Consider the following 25783-nt stretch of genomic DNA (forward strand, 5'->3'; position numbering starts at 1 on the left):
CCCTCAGTTATATCCGTGTCTAGGTTGGCAAAATAGAGAAAGCGGATTCTTCGACACTACCCGCACCACCCACGCCCTAAGTTGTATCCACGTCTAGTGCGGCAGAATAGAGAGAGCGCCCCCCCTTCCACCCCCGTTTATGGTTGAGGGCGACATGACCGTCCTTTGCCTAGAGTAGCACTTCAGCTTGCTCCGGCCCTGTTTGTGGACAGACCCTTTTTCCAATGCCCCTACCTAAAACGGTAATGACACACAGAATCAGGAATGATCTTGAGTTCTGGTTTAAACTCAGGTTTTTGGAAGTTCAGTTCTTCAGTAGGACAATATGATTTAGGGGTATGATTCTTGCTTCGGGTGTGAGAGGTGCCAGCTTTAGATCCCGGACGAGCCCCCATATGTTACAACCAGCTCAAAATTGTAACATAAGAGACAAGGCTGACCGGGTAAATTGTAAAGAGAAATGATTTATTAACAAATAACATAATTGACAAATGATATCCAAAGCAAAGTCAGTATTAGTGGAAGTCAGTGGTGAATAGCATATGAATGAACTGAGCTCTTGACTCAAACTAAAACAAAATAATAAAAACAACAGGCAGGAAGGTCCAGCTAATTGGGCTCCCTTGCTCGTGAAATGTTGGGCAGATAATGGCTCTCAGGTGAAATGACCCACCCACAAACTACTAACCAGGCTCTGCAAATCACAAAAATCAAACAAACAAAACAAACAGGTGAAGCACGGGACCTAACTATAAGTACCTGGAGAAACTGTGGTATGAATTGATTGATAGGTAAAAGCAAATGTTTGATTGATTAGTTAGAAAGGAATGGGCATCTGTGATTGGTCTATTGTATATTTAACCCAAAAATAAAGTAATTCTGCTGGTAATTCACTAGCTCTATGGTCATCCAAGATGTAGCTGATATTTTTCTCTTCAAGTAGAGCATTACAGAAGGTTTTCAGCTGACATTGTGATGGTTTGAGAAATGTATTGGGATGAATGGATTGATAGGTGAAAACAAAAGTTTTATGGATTATTTAGAAAAGAATGGGCATCTGTGATTGGTCTATTGGTATATTTGACCACAAAATGAAATAATTCTGCTGTTTATTTTCTCCCTTTTGAAGTAAATTTCCTCCAAATCAGGATGTAGGTGATGTTTTTCTTTTCGGTAGAGTATTAAAGAAGCTTTTAGTTGAAATTGTGATGATTTTAGGTAGAGCTGCACGACATTGGAAAAATCTGACTTTGCCGTAGTTATATAGCGATATATATTATGATATGAATAAAAATTTCACCAGATAGCTTTAAAAGCTTTATTTAGAAATTAATCGTTTAATTTAGATTATTTCAGATTTTGTAAGGGTGTGAAACATGTATAAAAATAAACAACATGCAAGCAAAAATAATTACAATAGACCAAAGAATAAACAGTGTCAAAGTCAAAGTCAAATAAACAGTGCTTCATGGTTGTCTCGAGAGTCAAGCGGCATTCAGGTACAGAAATCGAACAATTAAATGTAAAATATAAAATAACACTATATAGTCTTCTTTGTTCTAACTTATATATTCGTTAGAATGGATAGGCATCTCTGATAGGTCTATTGATATATTTTATCGCAAAACGAAATAATTTTGCAGTTAATGTACTCCCTCTCAGGCCATTAAATATGTAGGGGATATGTTTCTCTTTAAAAGAGCATTAACGAAGATTCTTAGCTGAAACTGTGATCTTTGGTGATTTGAAATGTGAGGTAATGCTTACTGACATTTTGAGTGTTAAAATAAAATTATACAAGCAAAACAAAATACCTGTCGCTCATGAGGATACACTGAGGTCTTATAAAACGAAATGATTGGTTTGTGGAAGAAACTGAACATTAATCACATTATTACCTTTAATCCAAAAGAAAAAAAATCCATCTGTAAACTTATTTTTGAGTTTGATGTTATTTAATAATAACTTAACATAATGTAATAAAATATAAAATAACTAATAAGAAAATAAAACAGTGCAATATTATATTTGGTAAAATAACCTTAAATGGGCCAACCCACTTTCTTTTAAAGGGTTAGTTCACACCCCAAAAGAAAATTCACTCAGTATTTACGTATTCCTGAAGTGGTTCCAAACCTTTATGATTTTCTTTCTTCTGTTGAACACGAAAGAAGATATTTCGAAGAAAAAACCTGTAACCATTGACTTATAGTAGGAAAAAACAATAATGTGGAAGTGAATGGTGACTGGTTTTAAACTTTCTTCAAAATAACTTCAATTGTATTCAGCAGAAGAAAAAATCTCAAACAGGTTTGCAATAAAAAAAGGGTGAGTGAATTGTTTGTATTCTTGGTTGGAATTATCCCTTTAAGTTTCTGTTGCCATTGGTTGGCTGCTGTAATGTGGTGCATTTATTGGTTGGAAACTTCAAGGAGTTGTCAGAAAGATGGATGAATGTTTTAAAATGGATCCTCAGATGAAACGCCACAGCTTTGTGAACACATGCATCCTCCTCAGACGTGAGTTCTTATAGTGTCTCCTGATCGGGAACACATGACGACAACTGTATCCTCTTAGTGAAATTGGGTTTGCTTGTTTTGATAATGTGTTGTTACGATTCGTGTCATCCTGTGAAGAGAAGAGCCTGTGACCTCTTGCTGATTTGGGCAAAGACATCAAACTTGCATCCTGGTGAAAATCGGTTTGAGTTTGTTTGGTTACCAAACAAATAGTGAAAAGCAAACAACAGTTGCCTTTCATGTCTTTAGTGCTGGTTAGATGGCATTCCTTTTTTTTTCAAGTGACAATTGAGTTACAATTGTTAACATAGGAGGGGGACATGGTGGCTCAGTGGTTAGCACTGTCGCCTCACAGCTAGAAGGTTGCTGGTTCGAGTCTCGGCTGGGTCAGTTGGCATTTCTGTGTGGAGTTTGCATGTTCTCCTTGTTGGTGTGGGTTTCCTCTGAGTGTTCCGGTTTCCCCCACAGTCCAAACACATGTGCTGTAGGTGAATTGAATAAACTAATTTGTCCATAGTGTTTGTGTGTGATAGAGTGTGTATGGATGTTTCCCAGTACTGGATTGTAGCTGGAAGGGCATCCGCTGTGTGAAACATGTGCTGGATAAGTTGGTGGTTCATTCCACTGTGGTGAACCCTGATTAATAAAGGGACTAAGCTGAAGGAAAATGAATGAATGAATGAATGTTAACATAGGACATCACTAATTTTATAATCGATAAGGGGATATTGTGAAAAGTGATTCCCTTTCCCTCATGTCATCCCAGAACGTCTATGAAGAAGATATTTTGAATTTGTCCATTCACAGATAGTCAGTGGAGTCCAAAAAACAATGCATTTTATGTACAGAAACATTATTCAGAGGTAGTGGTGTAACAGATCTCAAATCTCATTGTTTGAATTAGGGCTGCACAGTATTAGAAAAGTCTGACACTGCAATATTTTATTTTTTATATAATGCATCTATTCAATTTTATCAAATAATTGAATAGCACTACTTGGAAAGAAGTTATAGTCACACTTTATCTTAAAGAGCCCATATTATGGGTTTTTGAAAATTCCCCTCCATGTAGTGTGTAACACAGCTCTAAGTGAAGTGAAGTATCCAGCTAAGGCTTAAATCTGTAAGAATACAGTGTTTAAAACGGTTGATTCATCTATAAAAGAGTCGACTCATAGTGCTTCAAACGAGTCGCCTTGATACCGACTCATTAGGTGTTTCGCCATGACGTACGAACGAAACCAAGTTATTCACGTGCACGCGCAAACCCGGGAGATTTCAAACCTGAGGCCCCGCCCTCTGACGCAGAAACCCAGACACACACGCACACCCACAAACACACGCACACCCACAAACACACGCACACAAACATGCCGGTCGATTGAAGTCACACTGCAGATGGACATTATATTGAGTCTCTACCCAAAGATGAAACATCAGCATTATAACCAAGCAGTTGGAAACTTCTGGAAGCTACATGCTACAAAGAATACTTCATCTGAGTTTGTTAAAGGAAGGATCAGTAAAGAGTAACTGATGGACGTCAGGATGGGTTTCTTCCATTTCTCAAGTGTAAGTACGTGCGGTTAAAGTTGTTGCCTCGTTTACTCTAGCTTGCAAATGTATTTAGTTGTGATTTGTTACTTGTAACCGCGTGTACTGTATCAGGTTAACTGGATATATTATCTTATCGCGTGCAAAGTCACGTTAAAAACGCGACGCGTGCTGTTTGTTTATGGAGCTCCGTGCTAGAGTTCCGCTCCCGCGATTTATTCGGAAATTTATTCCCGCGCCGCAGAAATCTGGCGCGGGGACAGCCGCGGGAATAAATTTCCGAATAAATCGCAGGAGCGGTCGGTAACGGGTTTAATTTGGGACGGGAGCGAGCTGTCTAGCAATATCACGGATATTGCTATGCGAATTAGAAAGAGAGAGTCTGCGTGGTGCTTGTGTGTGTGTTAGTGCGCACGCGCGCGTATGAGAGAGAGCGAGAGAGAGAGAGAGAGAGAGAGAGAGAGAGCGAACGAAAGAACGAGCTTTGTGTGCTTTGTGCTGTGTGTATACAGACAGCTTGGCTGTCTGGACTGTATACTGGGTGATTTTTGGTTGTGTTCTCCGCTCTAGCGGGATCAGGCGCGGCGGGCAGAAAACGGAGTGGGTTCTCAGGCTAAAACCTGGCGGGTGCGGGCGGAAGCGGGAGCGTTGTCATCCGGAGGTGTGTGTGTGTTTTTGTGTGTGTGTGGTATGGCGAGTACACGACTGTCTCCTTCGTTCGGTTATCCGTGGCACTATCCACTCGCCATAGTGTGGCAGCTAAAATCCACGCCTACACTATCGAGCGTGTATGAACTGTGATTACTTTTTAAATTGCTGATTAGCTATTGGCCATTTCCCTCTCTGACTGAAGGCAGTCGACCAATCGCGACAGACTGTCATCGGTCCAATCAGCGCAGATTAGCTCCGCGCTAAGGAGGGGTTTGGGAACAAATGAATCACTGGACGATTCATACAGGAGTCGCTGGGATAATTAGCTAAAAATAAATGCAGATTATAAGACCATGAAAGTGTTTTTTGACCTTGCATGCATATTAGACTGTTGTTGGAGACCCTTACAACCAGGATATGACCCTATTTCATGTATAATATGGGCTCTTTAAGGCTCACTTCCCGCGATTGGCCAACCATTAACTATGACTTTTGCTTTAATAAACTCCTAATTTGTTCCTTATTAATAGATATTAAGGTAGCTTAGTTACTGGATTAGGTTTTGTAAATGTTAAAAATTACATTGCGAAGATTTTGATGTATAAATAATTCAATACAATTATTCTTTAATAAACGTCCAATTGGTAACATGTCTTGTGCCTGAATACTCAAATCACTCTCAGGCCTTAAAAACATGCAAATGATACAATGTCACTCTGTTATGGATAAACTCTGGAATAAATCCACAAATCTAGTGTTTGTTCTGAATTGTGACTCTTGCTTAAATATAAACTCAACATTGCATATCTATGCGATGTGACTATTGCGGCTGCTTACATTGCGATATCGATGCTGAGACGATATATTGTGCAGTTCGAACCATGTTATGGTTTTTGAGCCACACCATAAAAAATAAAAAAAATCTGTAAAAAAAACGGTCAAAAGACTGGTAGCAGGGCTTCCAGAGATATTCTGTTAAATTACTGAAAATAAAAAATTCACAAGCAAAAACTGTGCAGTACTTACTAACCAGTTTATCAAGACTCAGCAATGATGTGTGCTGAGTTTTTAGTCCTTGAAATCAGTCCATAATGATCTTCTGGCCTTGTGTGTGATCAGTGAGAATTAGAAATCCGAGTGTGCAAGTTGCATGCTGGGAGTTGTAGTTCATTTACACACTCCAGCGATCCGCAACTGCTAGATTGCTGGTGATCGTAACAGTTAGCATAGCAACATTGTTAACCACTGATTAATTTTTGAACAATAACCCTTTTTTTCAGTTTTTAGAGTTGGAATAACAGCTCTTTAGAGCCATTTATATGCATTACAATAAACTAAACTCATAATAAAATAAAATACTAAAACAAGGGTGTCAAACTCTGTGCAGTTTAAGTCCAACTCTTTGTTGGGAAAATATAATAAGAAATATATGTAATATAAAATATATATATAAACATATACGGGGCCCCCAGAGACATCATCAAGTGCTCGCTTTATCAGCACTTGAACCACCTACTGTTATTTTAAATAGATGGCAAGCTGAAGTCATCCAAACGGTCTAAATTCATCATAAAGTGGCACACCAGCCTGTGAAACTAGAAATTTAATCTTTAGTTACGGCATTCACCAAAGGTCAAAGTAAATGAGGAGAAGCGATGTGAAAAATAATGTACCATAATTGTACTCTCTGGGCAGCACTTGATTTCTCACAGGACACCAGAGTTAGCCCAAAAAACTTCAGTTGTATGGTAATTTATACAGAGGATATATGAGTGGGGGGAAAATCTTGTTCAAACATTTGCAGTACAAATTTACCTGGCATCCTCAGGGAAAACCAGTCAATAAAGATGCACATTCAGCAAGGCTGAGCGATATGACAAAAATGTAATATAAGAAAATAAGTCATCTCATGTCCTGATAACGATATAAATCACAACATAGTACCATTTCAGTAAAATAATATTACTATATAATAAATATTAATAAATGTAAAACACTTTGGTAACTCTTACTTGAAGGGGTGTCTAGACTGTCGTGAAACCTTTAGAATCATGACTGACACGTCGTGAATGTGAATGAAATTGTATGCTTGCTTATGACAACTGCAAATATGACGTTGTTTGTTTGTATGTCTTTATCATGACAACTCGACATTACGAAGACAACATAACTTGTCATAAGTCTTAAACATAAACATGGTTGTCATGAGGGATTATAAATGTGTCATAAATATTTTTCTGATCACGTTTTCAGTGTATTTGCCATTAAAACGTGTCATTAAATGTGTCATTACTCTGCCAAATAATTTTTAACAGTATAATTAATATTTAATGACATTTTATTGATAAATTCAACTTACCACTGTCGTTGAGGTCAAAATTGTTTAATTTTGCTATCAGAAAACTTATGACATTTATAATGACTTAACAACATTTATGTTTATGACAGATTTATAACAAATTTTCTTGTTTTGGTAATGTCACGTTGTCATGATAAACAATGTCAAATTTACATTTAAAATGTAATAACTGAGCAAATTACTGAATTTACACTGTATGGTGCAAGTGACTGAATTCAGATTTTTTTTCACCCATGTGGCACAGACCGGTTATGGCCTATGTAAGTGTAAGCAGGAAAAAAATCACATCAGTTTCGATTTACTCAAATCAGATTCAAGCCTTGTTCATATGTGTAGATGTATCCGATGTGATTCGGATCTGTGCCCTCGTGTTTGCAGTGTAAGATCGGATTTTAACCTGTCAGCGTGAGTCGCGCATCATTAAAAACTGTAGCAAATGAGGTCAAGCCTGACACTTTCATTTCAGAACAGACTTCAGCACAGTCCCAAACCTTAAATTCTATACATGAGGACTAAAAAAGCTAAAAGAGAGAGAGAGAGATCAACATCCGCCACATAACCAATGTAAACTAATATAAAACTGTTGCATACATTATGTGCATAAATCACGCCATGGACATTACGATTAAGATTTTAAAAAGACCTAGTTTAAAACAAGATGGCAAAATGAGAACTTTTCTGTCATCAACTATACTAAAACAACCTGTCAAAAATAATAATAAAAAAGCACACCCTGCAAACACATTAAATGCAGGAATGAAGAAAAGAGCAATCTTTTATTGTCAGCTGTTGGCCAGCGCCCGCTCTTTTTACCGTTTCATTGTGCTTTTGCCGTTGCTGTGTAAATGCAGACAATCGGATACTAGTCACTTTTAAAAGATGATGTAAGCTGGTCATCAAAATAATCGGATACAGCCAGAAAATCGGAATTGACCATCAAGATCTGCAGTGTAAATGTAAGTATTAACAATAACAGTTGTTACAAGCATCCATTCACATTCACCACATGTGTAATGTCATGATTATAAAGGTTTAATGACAGTCTTATGAACACCAAGTGTTTACCAACAGTTTTAAAGGGCCACGAAACCCCCATGTCTCAGCGGGGTGTTTTCACAAAAAGTCAGGAAAGCGGGTTAGTCCATTTGGGTTTCCGTTTGGGCATGCGCTGATTTTCACAACAAACAAACACAGACGCAGAGGAGAAAGACAGTGACTGTGTTTACATGGACATCAGTAATCAAATTACTTGCCAAACTATTAATTTGTCGACTTTAACTGCATTTTTGCACTTTTACTTTCAGCAAGGAACTGCTGGAAGAGTGTTGTTTTAGTGAAATGTTTGATACCGCACAGCGAATGGGAGATGGCAAAAATCCTACACTACGGTAATAGTTTGATTAAGGTGTTTACATGTTTACATTTGAAGAGCAGCATTTACAGCGGATCTTTCAGTCTATAATATTGTACTATAATATTACAGTGATATTAACGTACTGTAAACTTAGTAACTAAATAATTTTGACTAAGGTATGTCTTTAAAAACTGTAAGAGTAAGCTGATGATACGAACTAACTTTACCACCTGAATAAACAAACAAAGAACACCGATCACACACACTTACCAAACCTGTAGAGACAGGACAATCAACACCAACTAGAGTCGTGTCTTTTTTTAAAAGAAGACAAGCAGCAAATCCGGATTTCACCATTTCTAGATGTGAAAAGCTCTCGGGTAAAAAATGTTCCTTACAAACATATTTCTGCCGCGTGTCACATGCACAGTAATCCAAACTTGAGTCCAGCTGCGCTCTCATAGCAGCGAAATGAAAACAAAACCTTTGTTGCAGCACATTTATAAACTCAACAAGCTAGGAGGACGAAGAACCCAGTGCAGGAACAGACAGGATAACAGGGTCCAGGTAATTCTCCACAGGGGCCTGAGCACAGAAAACCCACACATGAGCAAGTGTAACGAACTGACAAAGAAACATAGAAACGTCGCCCAGATATAGGCACAATAATGAGCCTCAGCTGGCGAGCTAATCAGACCAGCTGAGTGTCGTCATAGCATGTGAGCATAACAAATACACATGGACAACCAAAGCATAACAAACCCACGTGATCAAACATCCACTCCGGAAAAGTGCACAAACCTGCAACCGTGACAGTTTATAGCAGCGTGGGACACATATGACTGTCAACATCTCAAAAAATGTGCTTTGGTGACCCTTTAAAGAATGAATGATTACACGTCCATATAAAAATAAAATATATTGCTAAAGAAAATGCAAAATATAAACCTTGTACTTTCAAGCAACTTTCTTACAATCATGTTACATTATAAGGGCGACGCAGTGGTGCAGTAGCTTGTGCTGTCGCCTCACAGCAAGAAGATCTTTGGTTTGAACCTCGGCTCGGCTCAGTTGGTGTTTCTGTGTGGAGTTTGCATGTTCTCCCTGCGCTTGCGTGGGTTTCCTCCGGGTGCTCCGGTTTCCCCCACAGTCCAAAGACATGCAATACAGGTGAATTGAGTAGGCTAAATTGTCCGTATTGTATGACTGTGTGTATAAATGAGTTTCTGGATGTTTCCCAGAGACGGGTTGCGGCTGGAAGGGCATCCGCTGTGTAAAAACTTGCTGGATAAGTTGGCGGTTCATTCCGCTGTGGCGACCCCGGATTAATAAAGGGACTAAGCCGACTTGCTGTTGGAAGTGGTGTTAGTGAGGCCAGCAGGGGGCGCTCAACCTGTGGTCTGTGTGAGTCCTAATGCCCCAGTAAAAGTGAAGGGGACACTACACTGTCAGTGGGCGCCGTCTTTCGGATGAGATGTTAAACCGAGGTCCTGACTCTCTGTGGTCATTAAAAATCCCATGGCACTTCTCGTGAAAGAGCAGGGGTGTAACCCCGGTGTTCTGGCCAAAGTCCCTCTGTCGGCCCTTACGATCATGGCCTCCTAATCATCCCCTTCCACCGAATTGGCTCCATCACTGTCTCTCCACTCCACCAATAGCTGGTGTGTGGTGAGCGCACTGGCGCCGTTGTCCTGTGGCAGCCGTCGCATCATCCAAGTGGATGCTGCACACTGGTGGTGGTGAGGAGAGACCCCCCTCATGATTGTGAAGCGCTTTGGGTGTATGGCCATACAAAATAAATGCGCTATATAGATACAAATTACATTACATTACAATTACATTACATTACATTACAAAAAAATGAATGAATGAATGTTACAGTATATCTGTCTGCATCCCAATAATGGCGTATAATATTCTGCCCAGATATAAATTAAGAAACTATATTATCATAAACAATGTTTTTTGAAACTCTATGACATAAATAATAGAGCATAATATAAAACTAATTTTTTATTTTGTCGATATGATATACTGTACATCATCATATTGCACAGCCCTGCATGCAGTCTTGCTCACTCACATACACGTGCAGGAAACTAAATAAATACTCTTCTTTTTACTGTCCTCTTAACAGGTCTTTATACTTGCGAGGCAGTAACAGAACAGCTTATGAAGCGATTGGCGCTGTAATGAGCATTATATGAGGGGAGGAGGGCCCTCGCAGGCCCCTGTGACTTACATCACTCTCTCATCTCTGTCCTGCCTCAGAGCAGTGACTTTGCTCTATTTCAGAAAGAAGGGGAATAATGGAGGTTGATTATACATGACGTCTCTATGAGAGACCGTAGGCAACACTTCTCTCTTTCACATCTCCATTATATCCCATTCTCTTTTGTGTGCTCTCTTTGTTTTTTTCCACGCACACTTTGATACGTACACCTGCTTGCTTTGTGCTGTTTTATTCAAGGGCAACTAAATATTTCCTGTTTGCTCTGTTTGTCCTAGAAAGATGTGGCTTTGCTTTGTGCTTATCACGTGAGATGGATAGAGACTCGCTTACTGATGTAGTAATTCTGGGATGGATGCCAGATGCCATATTGATGTTGGATGTCTTCAGTTTGCCCTTTTCAGGTGGAAATATTATTTGTTTAGGTATAATAGGTCAGTGGTTAATATGACAAAAATCTCATATTATGGTTAGTGCTTGGCAAAGATTAATTGTGATTAAACACATTCAAAATAAAAGTTTGTTTTAACATAATATATGTGTTTTATATATTTGTTATCTATATGTGGGATACACGCATACAACGAAACAAAACTATACAAAATAATTGTGTTACATAGATATTTACATTTATATTTAATTTGTATCATACACATATATATTTTATATCTAAATAAAAATAAACATTATTTCAAATACAGTATATGCGTGCCTGTCTGTATTCATTTATAAATAATAAATATACAAAGTACACACACTTATATTATGGCAAAACAAACTTTTATTTTGTATGTAATTCATTTTTGCTCTTCATTAATTGATATAAGTCATCTCTATAAATATCACAGTTGAGTAACTTTTCTGTGAATTCAGTCTTAAGGTGCATTGGTATATTTTTGACATTAGTCAAAAAATACATTGAGTATGTTTACATGGAAACCAATAATCCAATAGTTCACCAATAGTCGATTAAATCCGACTAAAGTCATAATCGAATTGAACAGAAATCCAATCCACATGGAGTGTGCCGATTACAGACACATTATTGAAGTGGAGTATATTTTGTGAGTAGGATTTTGCAACAGGATATTACATACAAAACTGTTTGACACTGTTTGACACTTGGTGGAGGGGGGTTTGGGGGGGGGGGGGGTGCATGCATTAAATGTTCCTGAATAAAAGTGAAACTGCCGAATTGCAGTTAAAGTTTAAGAATTAAAAATACACCCGAAATTACATAAAACTCTGGAAGAAATGTGGATAGTGTGGTGAAGCAATGATGTTAATTGATCTATGTGCATGTAAAATGGGATCATGAAAGAAACATTCAAAAAGAAACTCATGTAAAAACCTTAATCATATTATTGTATTATTCAGATTAAGGCAAACAATTTGATTACTGATGTCAATGGAAACGTTATCAGTGTCAAGGTCAAAATTATTGATATTTCTTTTAATACCAAAAATGATTAGAATATGAAGTAAAGATCATGTTCCATGAAGACATTTAGAAATTGATTTTTCCCCCAAACAGAAATTGGGGGAAAAATTAACAGGGGGGCTAATAATTCAGAGGGGCTAATCTGACTTCTGAGCTGTATATGATCGCACTAGTATGTCACAGCTCTAGCTCAGACACTTTGAATGAACGTACAAGTTCCTGAATCCTCTTGGATTTCCTTTCACACATGCGTCATGCATCACAGCACCCGTTACATGTTTGAATACGTCACGCATGCTCCCCTGAAAGACAGTCGGCTCAGTCATGTGTTTCCTACTCTGAGTTTACCGTCCGATTTTATGGTATACGTCTGGCTACTGTCAGGATCTCAGCCAATGAGAATCCAAGACCTTGAAATGAGTCTTATTTGCTTGAGAGATCTGCCGATATGACTCAGTGGGACTTTGTGTTTTCTCAATTACTCTTTAATGTCTTCTTATCACATTAGTGAAATACTGATGACATATCCTTTCAGAGCGTCCTCAGCTCCTGGGAGATGTTTCTCACTTTGCCGTAATGACATCGCCTGATGAGTTTGTTACAGTTGGTGAATGCAGAAATCAGATGTTTGGATTTCACCCCCCTTATGCACTGTATCAGAGATCTGTTCTGTGATGCTCTTTACTTATTGGTTTCCTTTTTCACTTTATTTTTTATTTGCTGCACCGTATGCATTTCCGCAGCAGAAGATGAAAAAGAATGCATTCATTGAACCATAGTATGCCCACTAGAGTTGCTTTCACTTTTTTTTTGCTCTTTCTTCCGTGGTTGTAGATGTGAATCTGCAGAGCTATTCTGCGGAGAGGATTAAAACAGTGAAATATGAGAACTATACTGTGGGCTAGATACTGCACTTTTAGTACATCATAGCATAATCAATCATGGCAAAAAATAAGAAAATAAAAATAGAAGGGGTGTTAAATCTATTGTATATAGAATTTTTCCATGAGCTTATTCCATACAGCTTTAAAGAGCACCTATTTTACAATTTTCTCAAGATTTAATATCAGTCTTTTGTGTTTCCAGAATGTGTCAGTAAAGTTTCAGCTCAAAATATCTATCAGATTATGTAGAGCTGTGTATCAATGGATTGCTCTTCAGTGTTTGGACTCTCAGCAGTGATTATTAATCCACACTGAACTAAACTGAACTGAACTGAACTTAAACTCTGAAAACTGAACTGACAATGTTTCATTTCAGTATAATCTTCTATGTGAAGCTGCTTTGACACAATATACATTGTAAAAACGCCATAGAAATAAAGATGAATTGAATTACATTATTTATTATACCTTTCTGTATAATGGAAATTTGAGCTGTTAGTAGGGCTGGGCGATTTGGCCTAAAATCAAAATCTCGATTATTTTGTTTTTATAAATATGTGTTTTTTGCTTTCATACTTCCCTAATAAGTTTTGTAGAGTAAATATAGTGTGGGGCGAGGCAGTGACAGGTAGTGCTGTCGCCTCACAGCAAGAAGGTCGCTGGGTCGCTGGTTTGAACCTCGGCTCAGTTGGTGTTTCTGTGTGTAGTTTGCATGTTCTCCCTGCATTCGCGTGGGTTTCCTCCGGGTGCCCCGGTTTTCCTCACAGTCCAAAGACATGCGGTACCGTAGTGTATGAGTGTGTGTGTTAATGTGGATGTTTCTCAGAGATGGGATGTGGCTGGAAGGGCATCCGCTGCGTAAAAACTTGCTGGATGAGTTGGCGGTTCATTCCGCTGTGGCGACCCCGCCAAATTAATAAAGGGACTAAGCCGACAAGAAAATGAATGAATGAATGAATGAAATATAGTATGTTACAAGTCAGAGATTTTTTAATGAAGGGTGCATATACTTGATTTTAAAATAATTGAAGGAAACATGTGTATCTTTCAACCCGGGCTCATTGTGGAAACGTAGCCCCGCGGACGTTTCTGCGGACCGCGATTTACGTCCCGGGAGGTACGTATTCGAGCGGTTTTTGTTTTCGCGGATCCACGAGAGGCCGCTGTGCACGTTTTTTCGCGTCTCTGGCGCCTCTCGGGAGCGCGCGCCGTTCGCGCCCGCGCCCTTCTCGTGCGAAAAGCCGCTGGATACAACTCCTCTTCCTCCTCCTCCTCCTCCTTCCCTAAACCCGAGCCACGGTTCGCAAAAGCCTTCCAGAAAAAAAAAAAAAAAAAAAGCCCTCGTCTTCGATTTCGACCGCGTTTTCGGATCCTGCTGCGTTCTCGCCCTTATTTTTCGGATTCCGTTTTTCGTCTTACCTGATTTCCGGAACCGCTGTTCCCCGGACTCGATCCCGGTCGTCGTCCACCGCGGCCGGCTCCTCCTTCTCCTCTGGGGCCTCAACGCTGTGAGCTAAGCGGACAAACTGGTTGCATCGGGAAAGCCCTCCACTCGGAGGCGAGCCGTCGGCCGGCGAGCGCGAAGAGGAGGGGCGGAGCGGCGCCACACCGCCCCACAGCGTTCGCTCGAAAAAACTAAACTCGGCCTTACGTACCTCCGGCCAGGTAAATCGCGGTCTCCAGAAACGTCCGCGGGGCTACGTTTCCAGAATGAGCTTGGGTTGGTATCTGTGATTATTTATTGAACATCAATGTTAAACAACTAAAATTAAAACATGCAAATTGCCTGAAACGAACAGTCACTTTTTCTTATAAAAAAAGAGCAAAAAACAAAAGAAATCACTTTGAGTGCTTTTCATGTTAAAAGTAAAAACTAAGCAGTATCTCTTCTAAATAACATAACTCTTGTATATTAACAAGATCTTGTAAATTATATTTTAAACACTGCATTTCTTGCATCTTTTATGTAAACAAATATTGTATTCATTCATTCATTTTCTTGTCAGCTTAGTCCCCTTATTAATCCGGAGTCGCCACAGCAGAATGAACCGCAAGTTATCCAGCAAGTTTTACGCAGCGGACGCCCTTCCAGCCGCAACCCATCTCTGGGTAAACAAATGTTTTAATATAAATAATAATTTTAATGTAATAGAAAATATGCCATCTCAAGGCATCTCTGGCGCAGTTTACAATCGCATTGTCAATTTATTCCAAAGTACGGTTCATAAATGGATCCATCATCTTACTTGACCAGGGATCATGTGGCTGCAGATTGGCCTCAAAGGCTGAGTTATACATCTGCATTAAGTGATCGGCGTAACCCACGCCACTTGCTATGTGCTTAGCCATGCAATGTATTGCTCCAACTTGTATTGCTCCGTAGTAACACTTCCGAAACACTAGCTGGTTTTTATGTTCCTGTGTCCAGGTTCCTTTATGTTCCTGTGTTCAGTTAGGAGTATTCTAAGGGCTTATACATTTAGGGGGCACCAGAGACATTAGCAAGGACCCCCCCCCCCCCCCCCCCCACACCCCACCCCTGCTCTTCACATGAATCCGCGACGCCCTCAATATTGCTCTATTGCTAAATGCTTGTGTGTAACCTTCAAGTACATAAACAGCACAGTGACAGACAAAAATTAAGCAGATCTCTCTTATTACTGTAAGAACTTTCCCAATGATTATTTGACATATTTTTTGTGCAGTTAATTCAAGCCTTTCTGCAATGATGAGTGACACCACACTCCTATGACATGTTGCGGTGGTCCTCAAAACGGGAGATATTTGGATCCTCTTTTACAGCAGAAATGTTTTTAAAAGAGACTTATCATGTTTATATCACTCTAGTATGACTGTGGACACACTATACCTACACACAATTCTGTCTAAACAGCTTTCAAAGGTTGATTTTCATCATAGATGCCCTTTAATATTAAAGTGCATGACTATATACAGTAGTTTTAAAACTCATTAGTCAAAGTTTTGGCTTTTGATTAGTCGGCTAATCTGTCTTAACTAGAAGAAACTCTGTATTCATGCTGGATTCACATTACAATCAAGAGTTAGCATGGTAATATATGTAAAAATTGAAAATTGGAATAATGTATACAGTCAATTATCTAGTTGTTGGAGTTAGTCAGCCATAGTGAGCTTTCAGTATCAGTACACACACACACACACATATACAGAGAAGGAGAGTGAGAGAGATTAAGAATTTAATACTTTTAGTCAGCAAGTTTGCATTAAAAGGTCACGGAACAATAAATGACCTTTTCTGTAATTTGAGGTGTTTATGTCGAATATCATATAAGGCATTGTTAGCATCCATTACATTTAATTGACAGAAACTGGTTCATTGTGTTTATTTGTGCTTTTGTTTAAATTATCCAATGTGTCCACACAATACATGGCAAATACAGTAAGCAGAGTTGCGAAAGTCCCTATTTATCATATAAAATTAGAATAGTTTCAACTAAAAATATTAGGCAGGAGTTTTCAACAAGGATAATACTAAATTGTTTTATTTAAACCATATTATATGCATATTAAAAATATATTATTTCAAAATATTAGAATATTTCTGCAATGCCTTGCTGAAAAATTCTGCATTGCTAGCACAGTAATAAATTATATTATGATATATTAAAATATTCACAATATTTTACAAATCCAACATTAATATATCAATAAAATAAAAAAATGTTACGATGTGTATCACAGATGTAAACGATACATATCATGATTTTGCCAAGTAAAATGTGATCCTGGATTAAGATCTATGTTTATCCTGGAACATCATTTTTGTTTGAAAATGTAATCCATACCAATTCCCTACCTTTAACCCAACAATAACTGTAAATTATTCCCAAAATCAGTGGGGAATAATAGTTGGATAACAATTTTCGTAGAAGTAAAAACCTAAACTAAACATAAATGGTAAACATAATTCTAATTGGCTGATTGCAATGTTGTTCCAGCCTCAACATCGATGTTAATCCAGGAACATGTTGGTGAAATCAGGTTGGTGGTAAATGATATGATTCGCAATATTGAGCTTGTTTTATCAAACAGTCTATGTATTTATATGGTGGAATTCACAACAAAATGTAAACTCTTTCTTTGTGCTCTACAGTGCATTGCATATTGGCATATTTGCAGATGTGGCATCAATAGTAAGCTGACACATTTGGGTTTGTTTACCACTGAGATTGAGGATGTGTCCATGAATATGCAATTATATAAAAAGACGCTCATAGTCCATACTTATGATGTATGTGTTCAGGACCACTGGCCTAGACTTAAAGTCTATTCATCAGTCCACCATGCCAAGTGCATCTTTTTAACCAACAGTTGACATACATATTATGATATTAGTATTGTCTTTACCATATGTCTGAGAAAGAACAACAATAATACTAATAAACTCCTTATCACATACACTATCAAGATAATATCATATCGTCAGTTCAGTATTGACATACTGAGTATTGAATATCGAGTAGGGTTGTTCAGATTGCATTTTTCCCTTCCCAATACTGATTCCGATACCTGAGCTCAGGGTATCGGCCGATATCGAGTATTGAACCGATACCTAAATGTGTATCTGTTGAAAGGGTAGCCCTGTATAAATTGACAGAATTAATTTACAGTAAGCTGTATCTGACAGTTTTTATTATCAGATTTTCAACAGTAATATTACTTATTAATTACTATAATTAGTAAGCTATAATGTATAAGTTTATACAGTACAAATCAGTGCAAAATAAGAAAGATTATAAAAAAGTGAATATGAATAATATAGAAAAATAACTTCTATGAAACTTAAAATTCAGATTATTATTTTTTAATAGAATAGTGCATTACACTCAGTGTGCGAATTATACATTGATGATGGGGGGGTCAACTTTTTCGGTAGTAGTTTGGTAATACATGCTTCAGTAAGTCAAGTTTATAAAAGTATTTAAATTACTTCTAATTTATTAATAAAATGTATACGTTTTCAGTGTTTTGAGGGATATTTAGTGACTATTTTACAGGTTACTGCAGGTCAAACTATACAAATTATTTGTCTAATTCTTTTTTTTAGGCTACATGCAGATATAAACACCTGTTTTACAAGAAACATGTTCTGGGAATACTTAAGATGTCTATCGGTGTTCTAGAACTGCCAGTTTCAGACTGTTGAATGATATTTTTTCTACCATTGATTAGTGCAGTTGACTGCATCACAGTGCATTCTGAGCAGCGAACAAGAACTAACCCCAGGTTTGTATGGTTAAGCAAATGTAATGGGCATATGTCTTATTTAAAAATATGACAGTGGATTGGTTTATTGTTTCAATTATTTGCCGATACCAATGCCAGAATTTTCAGTATCTGTGAGTAGGGTTGCACGATAAATCGAAAGATGAAAACGATCTCGATTCGACCCTACACACCATGTTAATTCAGCTTTTCTATGATTCAGCACATAATATTTTTCAAAGTCAGGAGAGAAGCTTAAAGGCGGTCGCATAAGTCCTCACAGCAACATGGACACCTTCAAATGGTGTTTAAAGTGTCACATACTGTATTTATAAGGTATAATTCACCCAAAAATGTAATTTCTGTCTAAATGTAATGATGCATTCGCGGCCGCGAAATCACACTTGAGCTGACAGCGAGCTGTTTGTTTACTACCGAGAATGCGCGTACACGCCAATCACGCCTACTTTAGTGAACAGAATCTGCATTGGCTGTGAATAACAGGTAACAAAGTTGTAAATAATGTTCAGTTTGTTGAACAGAGCGATCGTTTAAGAGCCGGGCTGAAAGAATGATTTGCATGTGTGTGTTTTTCTCAGAGTGACTGCAGCCATGAGCCGCACTCGAAAGTGAAGCCGGTCCGCACATCATATAAATAATCATAACGCATTTTACAGTTATGATTATGACAAGCATTTGAAATGTTTTTTTCTTTCAAAGCGAACCCATTGTGTTGTGCATGAAAATAAATGTTTACTGTGTCAGTATAGCTACTCTAGCCTATATAATGTTAACTATAATGCAAGAAGGAATCTGATAATGACAAATGTCTGATTTTACCAGTGAAAACAAATGGTCTAATAATGTTGTCAATGACAAATGACAAGCACATGTCTCAAACATAATAATCCAACTTTCATAATTATGAATAGTTGTATTCAGATGTCATCATTTTACTGTGAATTAACAAACAGGACATATTTAAAGTCTGTTCAAGTCCACAATAATGACTGTACAAATTTTAGCATTTTAAGCAACAGTAGACCTACACATAGGCCTAATTAGTGTTTTACCATATGTTTGAGAATTAACAATAATAATAGTCCACTCATTTTAACCTTTATTTTACATCTATAAAATCGTGAGAAAATTGTTATCTTGATTTTAAGCAAAAAAAAATTGGGATTCACATTTTAGTAAGAATTGTGCAGCCCTATCTGCGGGTATTTCTAATACAAATATCGGCATCTGAGTAACCCTAATATCCAGTATCAAATTGTGGCTTGAGAGTATCTTTACACCCCTATGTCTGATCAAATAATTGCAACCTTGAAAAAATAGACTTTTTTGTATTTGCACATATCCACATTCAGTGGCAAAAATAACATAAATTCACGTCCAGCTATGATGCAGAAAACCACAATATCCCTGGCCTCACTCCATATATCACATTGTCATTTTTACAGTGGGGAAATCTTATAGAACCTTAGCCTGAGGAAAACACAAATAAGTCAGGGGGCAACAATGTGTGTGTGTGTGTGTGTGTGTGTGTGTGTGTGTGTGTGTGTGTGTGTGTGTGTGTGTGTGTGTGTGTGTGTGTGTGTGCGCGTGCGTGCGTGTGTGTGTGTGTGTGTCTGTCTGTCTGTCTGTCTGTCTGATTTTGAGATGTGATGCTTCAGTAATCCAGAGGACAGCAGTTGTCTGACTGCCTCACTTCTTGAACTGTAAACTTTCAGCAGATCACTGTCAACACCCCTTCTATAAAAATGTGTAGGTTCTCCATCGGTTTGTGAGTGTTTGAGCCATTACATGACATTCAACTCTTATCTTCAAGCCATTATTATGCAGGCAAAGTTTGACAACAATCATTAACTTTTCCAAAGCCGTCCTTGACTTTACGTCAGGTCATTGTGGACTTCAAAACTGAATTGCCTTCTGTGTTCCCTCTGTTAGCTCACTGTCAAATATGCCACGTTTGTGTGCTGTGTAAATCTTGTTTAAATCTAGATTGACAATATTGAATTAGTCACGCTGGAATGTTTCTAATTGTGGATTCCATGGGGTGTGTGTGTGTGTTCACATTCGTGATGCTGTGCTTGAGCGGTTTGCCTGGTGTATTTGTGGTTGTGTGGGAACAGCCCTAGCCGAGGGTGTATACGCTGGTTTTAGCTGACCCGTGCCGACCCCTGGGCGCTTGGAAAGAGACGGATGGAGAGATGAGAGGGCGCGTAGTGGTGTGAATGAGAAAGACAGGCGGAATCCAGCTGATGGAGACAGCTGCAGCCGCAGGAAGAGACTTACTGGCTCCAGTGTAAGGAGAGCATGTGGAGACTCTCACTTGATGTCTTACTAGTTGGGTTCATATTAAAAGTTTGGAACTTTACTTATATTAAAAGAAAATAATCATTTTTTATAAGGGGTTTAAACACAGTTGTGTGGCAACAGTCTGTGAAAAAGCATCTACTGGTAAAAACACTTTTTTATAATCACACTTGATAAGATGAGTCTGCAGAAACACTTTGATTGACATTCTCTCTTTGTACTTGTCATCAGAGGGGGAAAGCCCTGCCCATTAGTGACAATAGCCGCATTTCCACTATCGCGCCTAAACCGAGCGAGCCAGGGCGAGCCAAGGCCAGTGGCGTTTCCACTGTCACTTCCGGGGCCTAATTGGGCCAAAGCGGGGCTTTCTTGGGGCCAGCGGCTGGCTTTTTTCGGCCCGCCGATTACCTTGGGCCAAGGAGGGCCAACTGGGGCTTCGGGGCAGAGTGAATGGAGAGGCGGGCAGTTTTCTGATCGCACATGAGTACATGCGCCAAACAAATAAAGAAATAAATAAGGGAAAGAAAACATCTAGCCTTATAGTCTGGAGTCTTTTTGCGTATGATCGCCCTTATGTTTCTCCTTTAAATGTAAGGCTGCTGCATAAAATAATAAAGTAGTTTTAATTTATAGTGACACTGCTGCATCCTCCTTTATGTTTCAATAACGCATAATAAGCTTTACACCATATTAAAGACACAGCAGACAATAAAGGTTTTCGAGAGTTATTGTCAAGTTTAAAAGGTGTGTTTGTGCGCGTTTAAATGCCTGTATGTGTGTCTAGGGCTGCACAATTCTTGCTAAAATGTGAATCTTGATTGTTTTTGCTTAAAATCAAGATCACAACTCTTTCTCACAATTCGTTAGATGTAAAATAAAGGTTAATATGAGTAGAATATTATTATTGTTAATTTTGCAATCCAGATAGCAAACAGTATGTGTGTAACAATTGTTTTTATTAAGTCCTAAAATGTAAACAACCTATAAAAAACATGACATTATGTAAATAAGTTGTCATTTAATACGAATAGGTCAATACGAAATGTCAGATAGAGCTTTATAATTCTAAGGTGACAATATGGTAAAACAACACTAATAATATTAGGCCTATGTGTAGGATTACTGTTGCTTAAAATGCTAAATTTTGTACAGTCATTATGATGGACTTGAACAGACTTTCAATATTTCCTGTTTTTTAATTCACAGTAAAATGATGACATCAGAATACAACTATTCATAATTGTAAAGTTGAATTATTATGTTTGAGACATGTGCTTGTCATTTGTCATTGACAACATAATTAGATCAATTGTTTCTCTCCTTACCTTGAAAATTTAATTGACTGAATCGTAGAAAAGCTGATTTAAGATTGTGTGTATGGTCGAATCGAGATTGTGATTTTTTTTTTTTTTTGATTAATCGTGTAGCCCTAACTGTCTCCCTCATTAGCATATGTTAGTCTTTTTTTTTTTTTATCTGCCATTATGCTGACACAAAGGCTTTGTAGCTCCGCCCACTTTTGAAAAAAAGAACAATCCAACACAGGCTCATTCTGAAAACGTAGCCCTATTTACATTTCTGGTGATCACAAATTATGTTGCCAGAAGTATGTCTCTCCTCTGCAGAGAGGAGTTGTTAGTAACTATGGGGTTCAAGTCTGGCGAAGAACGGTCCCAGAAAGCAGGCAAGACAAAAACAGAAGCCAAATTAAAATAAAGAAGTAAATAACAGGGTAAGAATGTGGTAAAATCTGAAAATTTTGTAAAAATCTGGCATTTTCAAAGAGCTATAAAACATTGTGTGGTATTTTAAGCCGAAACTTCACATCCACACTCAAGGGACATCAGAGACTTATTTTACATCTTGTAAAAAGGGGCATAATAGGTCCCCTTAAAAGAAATAGTTCACCAAAAAAATTACTTACTATTTAATTACCCTTGTACACCTTTTTTACACCTTTATATGTTTCTTTATTTTGTTAATCACTAAAGAAGAGGTTAGTAACAAATACAGAGTGAGGAGATGATGACAGAATTCTCAGTTTTGGGTGAATTATCCACTTAAATGTGTTTAAGACAACAAAATCAACACTTATTGGGAAACTGGTGCAAATGATAAAGAATGAAAATGAAAAGTTGCTTAAACCAGGGAAACCACTGTAGTTTGTTTGCAATCACAATTTTTTTCATGATTTAGAACAAACCCTGTTCACACAGATTAAGAAGAATTACTTAAAAGCTGTAACAAAGACTGTAGAATACTCAACACATGTGCCCTATATAGTTTTGATTTCAGGGGAAATGTAATGATCAATAAGGATGCTCAAAGCCCCTCCTTATAGTAAAGGAGACAATCATTAATCGCTATATTCTGATGATTCTCAGGGGGAGGGCTAGTTTGTCTGGTTGTTCAACTACATGATCTGGACAAGTTACATGCTGTTTGTTTTGCATGAAGGAATTTATTTCATGAATCCATCAGTTTATTCACATATCTTCTTATCATGCAAAAAATGTGCACTGAGTATTTATTTTTAATACATAACTATGGTCAGTTTTTGTACTATATGTCCAAAAATTCCATTGACCGTTTGGAATGTCTGGAATGCTTTTGGAATGTTGCTGGAGAATGGGATAAAAACGTGTGAGAGAGCCACATATTTAGTGAACCAAACAGAGCAGAGGTGAAGAAAATCTGTTTTCGTCCTTCACAGAAATCAATGAGAGCGTCTTTGGTATCAGATAGTGTCTTGTAAACCTGACACCAGTGGATGTAGCCCATTATGATTGCGAGATGAATTTCAGTCCACAATATATCCTTCTTACATGACATGCAAGATTAGATATCTCGTGAGGACAGTCATGTTTCAACCCAAACATTTGGGAAAGAAATATTAATTACATAAAATTTGTAATAGACAATGACGACAATGAAGGTCATATATTAATCCATTAAGCTTTTTTTTTTTTTTTTGCATTGTGACGTTATTGTCATTACTATTAATCACATTTTACTCCAACGTTTCTTTACTGGAGTTTAGTTTATATCCCAATCCCATTATTTTAAATGATGTATCCAGTGGTTTATGTAACTAACAATTTATCATGAAATTATAAATCATAAAAAGCTGCATAAATGACAGATAGAATGACAAAAAATACAATTAGGTAAAATATTTTAAAGACATTCATTAATTTTACTTCGACTTATTCCTTTTGTTCATCAGGGGTCGCCACAGCAGAATGAACCGCCAACTTATCCAGCATATGTTTTACACAGCGGATGCCCTTCCAGCTGCAATCCAGTAATGGGAAACCCTTAAACACACGTATTCACACATACATTTATACACTATAGCCAATTTAGTTTATTCAATTCACCTATAGCGCAGGTCTTTATACTGTAGGGTAGAGATCTGCGCAGGGCTAAATTTTTAATCCCACTCCCGCCCGCTCCAACCAGGTTTTAGTCCGAACCCCACCCCTCCTGCTTGCGTTCAGCATTTGTTGTCCCGCTGCCCGCCCCGTCCCATTTTCTACCCGCTGCGACTGTTCCCGCAAACAGGGGGGGAACAAAACCAAAAAACACCCAGCTACATGATGCAGAGTCCAGACAGCCTATAACAAGCTGTCTGTATAAACACACACACATAGACACACAACACACAGCATTACGCTCTCTTTCATTCACACACATAAACACACACATACACACACACATAGACAGCACCAAGCTCTCTCTCTCTTATTCACACACATACACATACACATAGACAACAACAAACAAGCTACACAAAGCATCATGCTCTCTCATTCACACACATACATACGCGTGCTCACTTGCTTGGGAGTGGGGAGTGATATTGTTAGACCGCCTGCTCCCGTTCAAATTACACCAGTTACCGACCGCTCCCGCGCTTTATTCGGAAATTTATTCCCGCGCTGCAAGATATCTGGTCGGGTCCCGCGAACCGGAGCACCCAGAGGAAACCCACACCAACACAAAAAGAACATGCAAACTCCACATAGAAATGCCAACTGACCCACCCACCATGTCACTCCCATTTTTAAAAATAATATATATATATACATTTTATTTTATTAAGATATTTATTTTGAATTCATTAATTAATTTATTTATTTTTATGGTTTTGTAGTGGCTTTTCAAGGCTTGCAAAACTGCTAGCCCAATGTGTTTTCCAGTGGGAGAAATAATATAGCATATTTAAATGCTTTTGCTTATGTAGTTTTTATGCATCGAGGAGCCACCGTCAATATTTGTATAATTTGCATTTGAACTTGTGCTTACTGGTTTTGTCAAAAGAACCGATACTACACTGCAAAGTTGATAAAAAAATAAAAAAATAAATAAATAAATGAAAATAAAAATAATAAAATAGAAGGCCTACCAATTTTTCACATGAAGTTTTTAAACACAATTAAAAATAAATAATGTCTACTTTGATTGGTTTGATTCTTGGTGGCTCAGTGGTTAGCAGCAACTGTCGCCTCACTGCAAGAAGGTCGCTGGTTCGAGTCCTGGCTGAGTCAGTTGGCATTTCTGTGTGGAGTTTGCAAAATTCTCTTCCCATGTTGGCGTGGGGTTCTTCCGGGTGCTCTGGTTTCCCCCACAGTCCAGCGCTATCTATGAATTGAATAAACTAATTTGGCTGTAGTGTATGAGTGGGTATGGATGTTTCCTAGTACTGGGTTGCAGCTGGAAGGGCATCAGCTGTGTAAAACATATGCTGGATAAGTTGGCGGTTCATTCCGCTGTGGCAACCCCCGATGAATAAAGGGCCAAAGGAAAATGAATGAATGAATGAATGAGTGAATGTCTTGTATTTTTAGGTCACTTGAGTTTATTGCTGGCTACTAAAAACTCAAAAACACATACCCTTGAAAGGCTACCAGTGATTTTGGAATTTTTGGCCTGCTTTTATAGTACATTTATTGTGCATAAAATCCCAGAAGTTTTCTAAATGATTCTCATTCAAATTGTATTAAATACAATGACATAATGAATTAATGACTATCAGTAATTGCCACTGCTATGTTTTAATAAATACAATTAAACGTTAAGGCATTTTAGTAATGAAATAATCAATTTACACTAATACAATCATAAGGACAATAAATTGATGTAAAAAATGCAATTGGATGACATGAGAAGTCCCAAAATACTATTGTACTTTCCCATCACAAAGTGTAGACATTTAACACCTA

The 25783-nt window shown here is 37.9% G+C and overlaps 1 protein-coding gene across 2 annotated transcripts in view; it reads left to right on the forward strand.

Moving 5' to 3' along the window:
• The window catches only part of lhfpl6 (LHFPL tetraspan subfamily member 6), a 244844-nt gene that overhangs the window by 2908 nt on the left and 216153 nt on the right, over nt 1–25783 (forward strand).

Source organism: Danio rerio, chromosome 10 (assembly GCF_049306965.1).
Source record: "Danio rerio strain Tuebingen ecotype United States chromosome 10, GRCz12tu, whole genome shotgun sequence".
Classification (NCBI taxonomy): domain Eukaryota; kingdom Metazoa; phylum Chordata; class Actinopteri; order Cypriniformes; family Danionidae; genus Danio; species Danio rerio.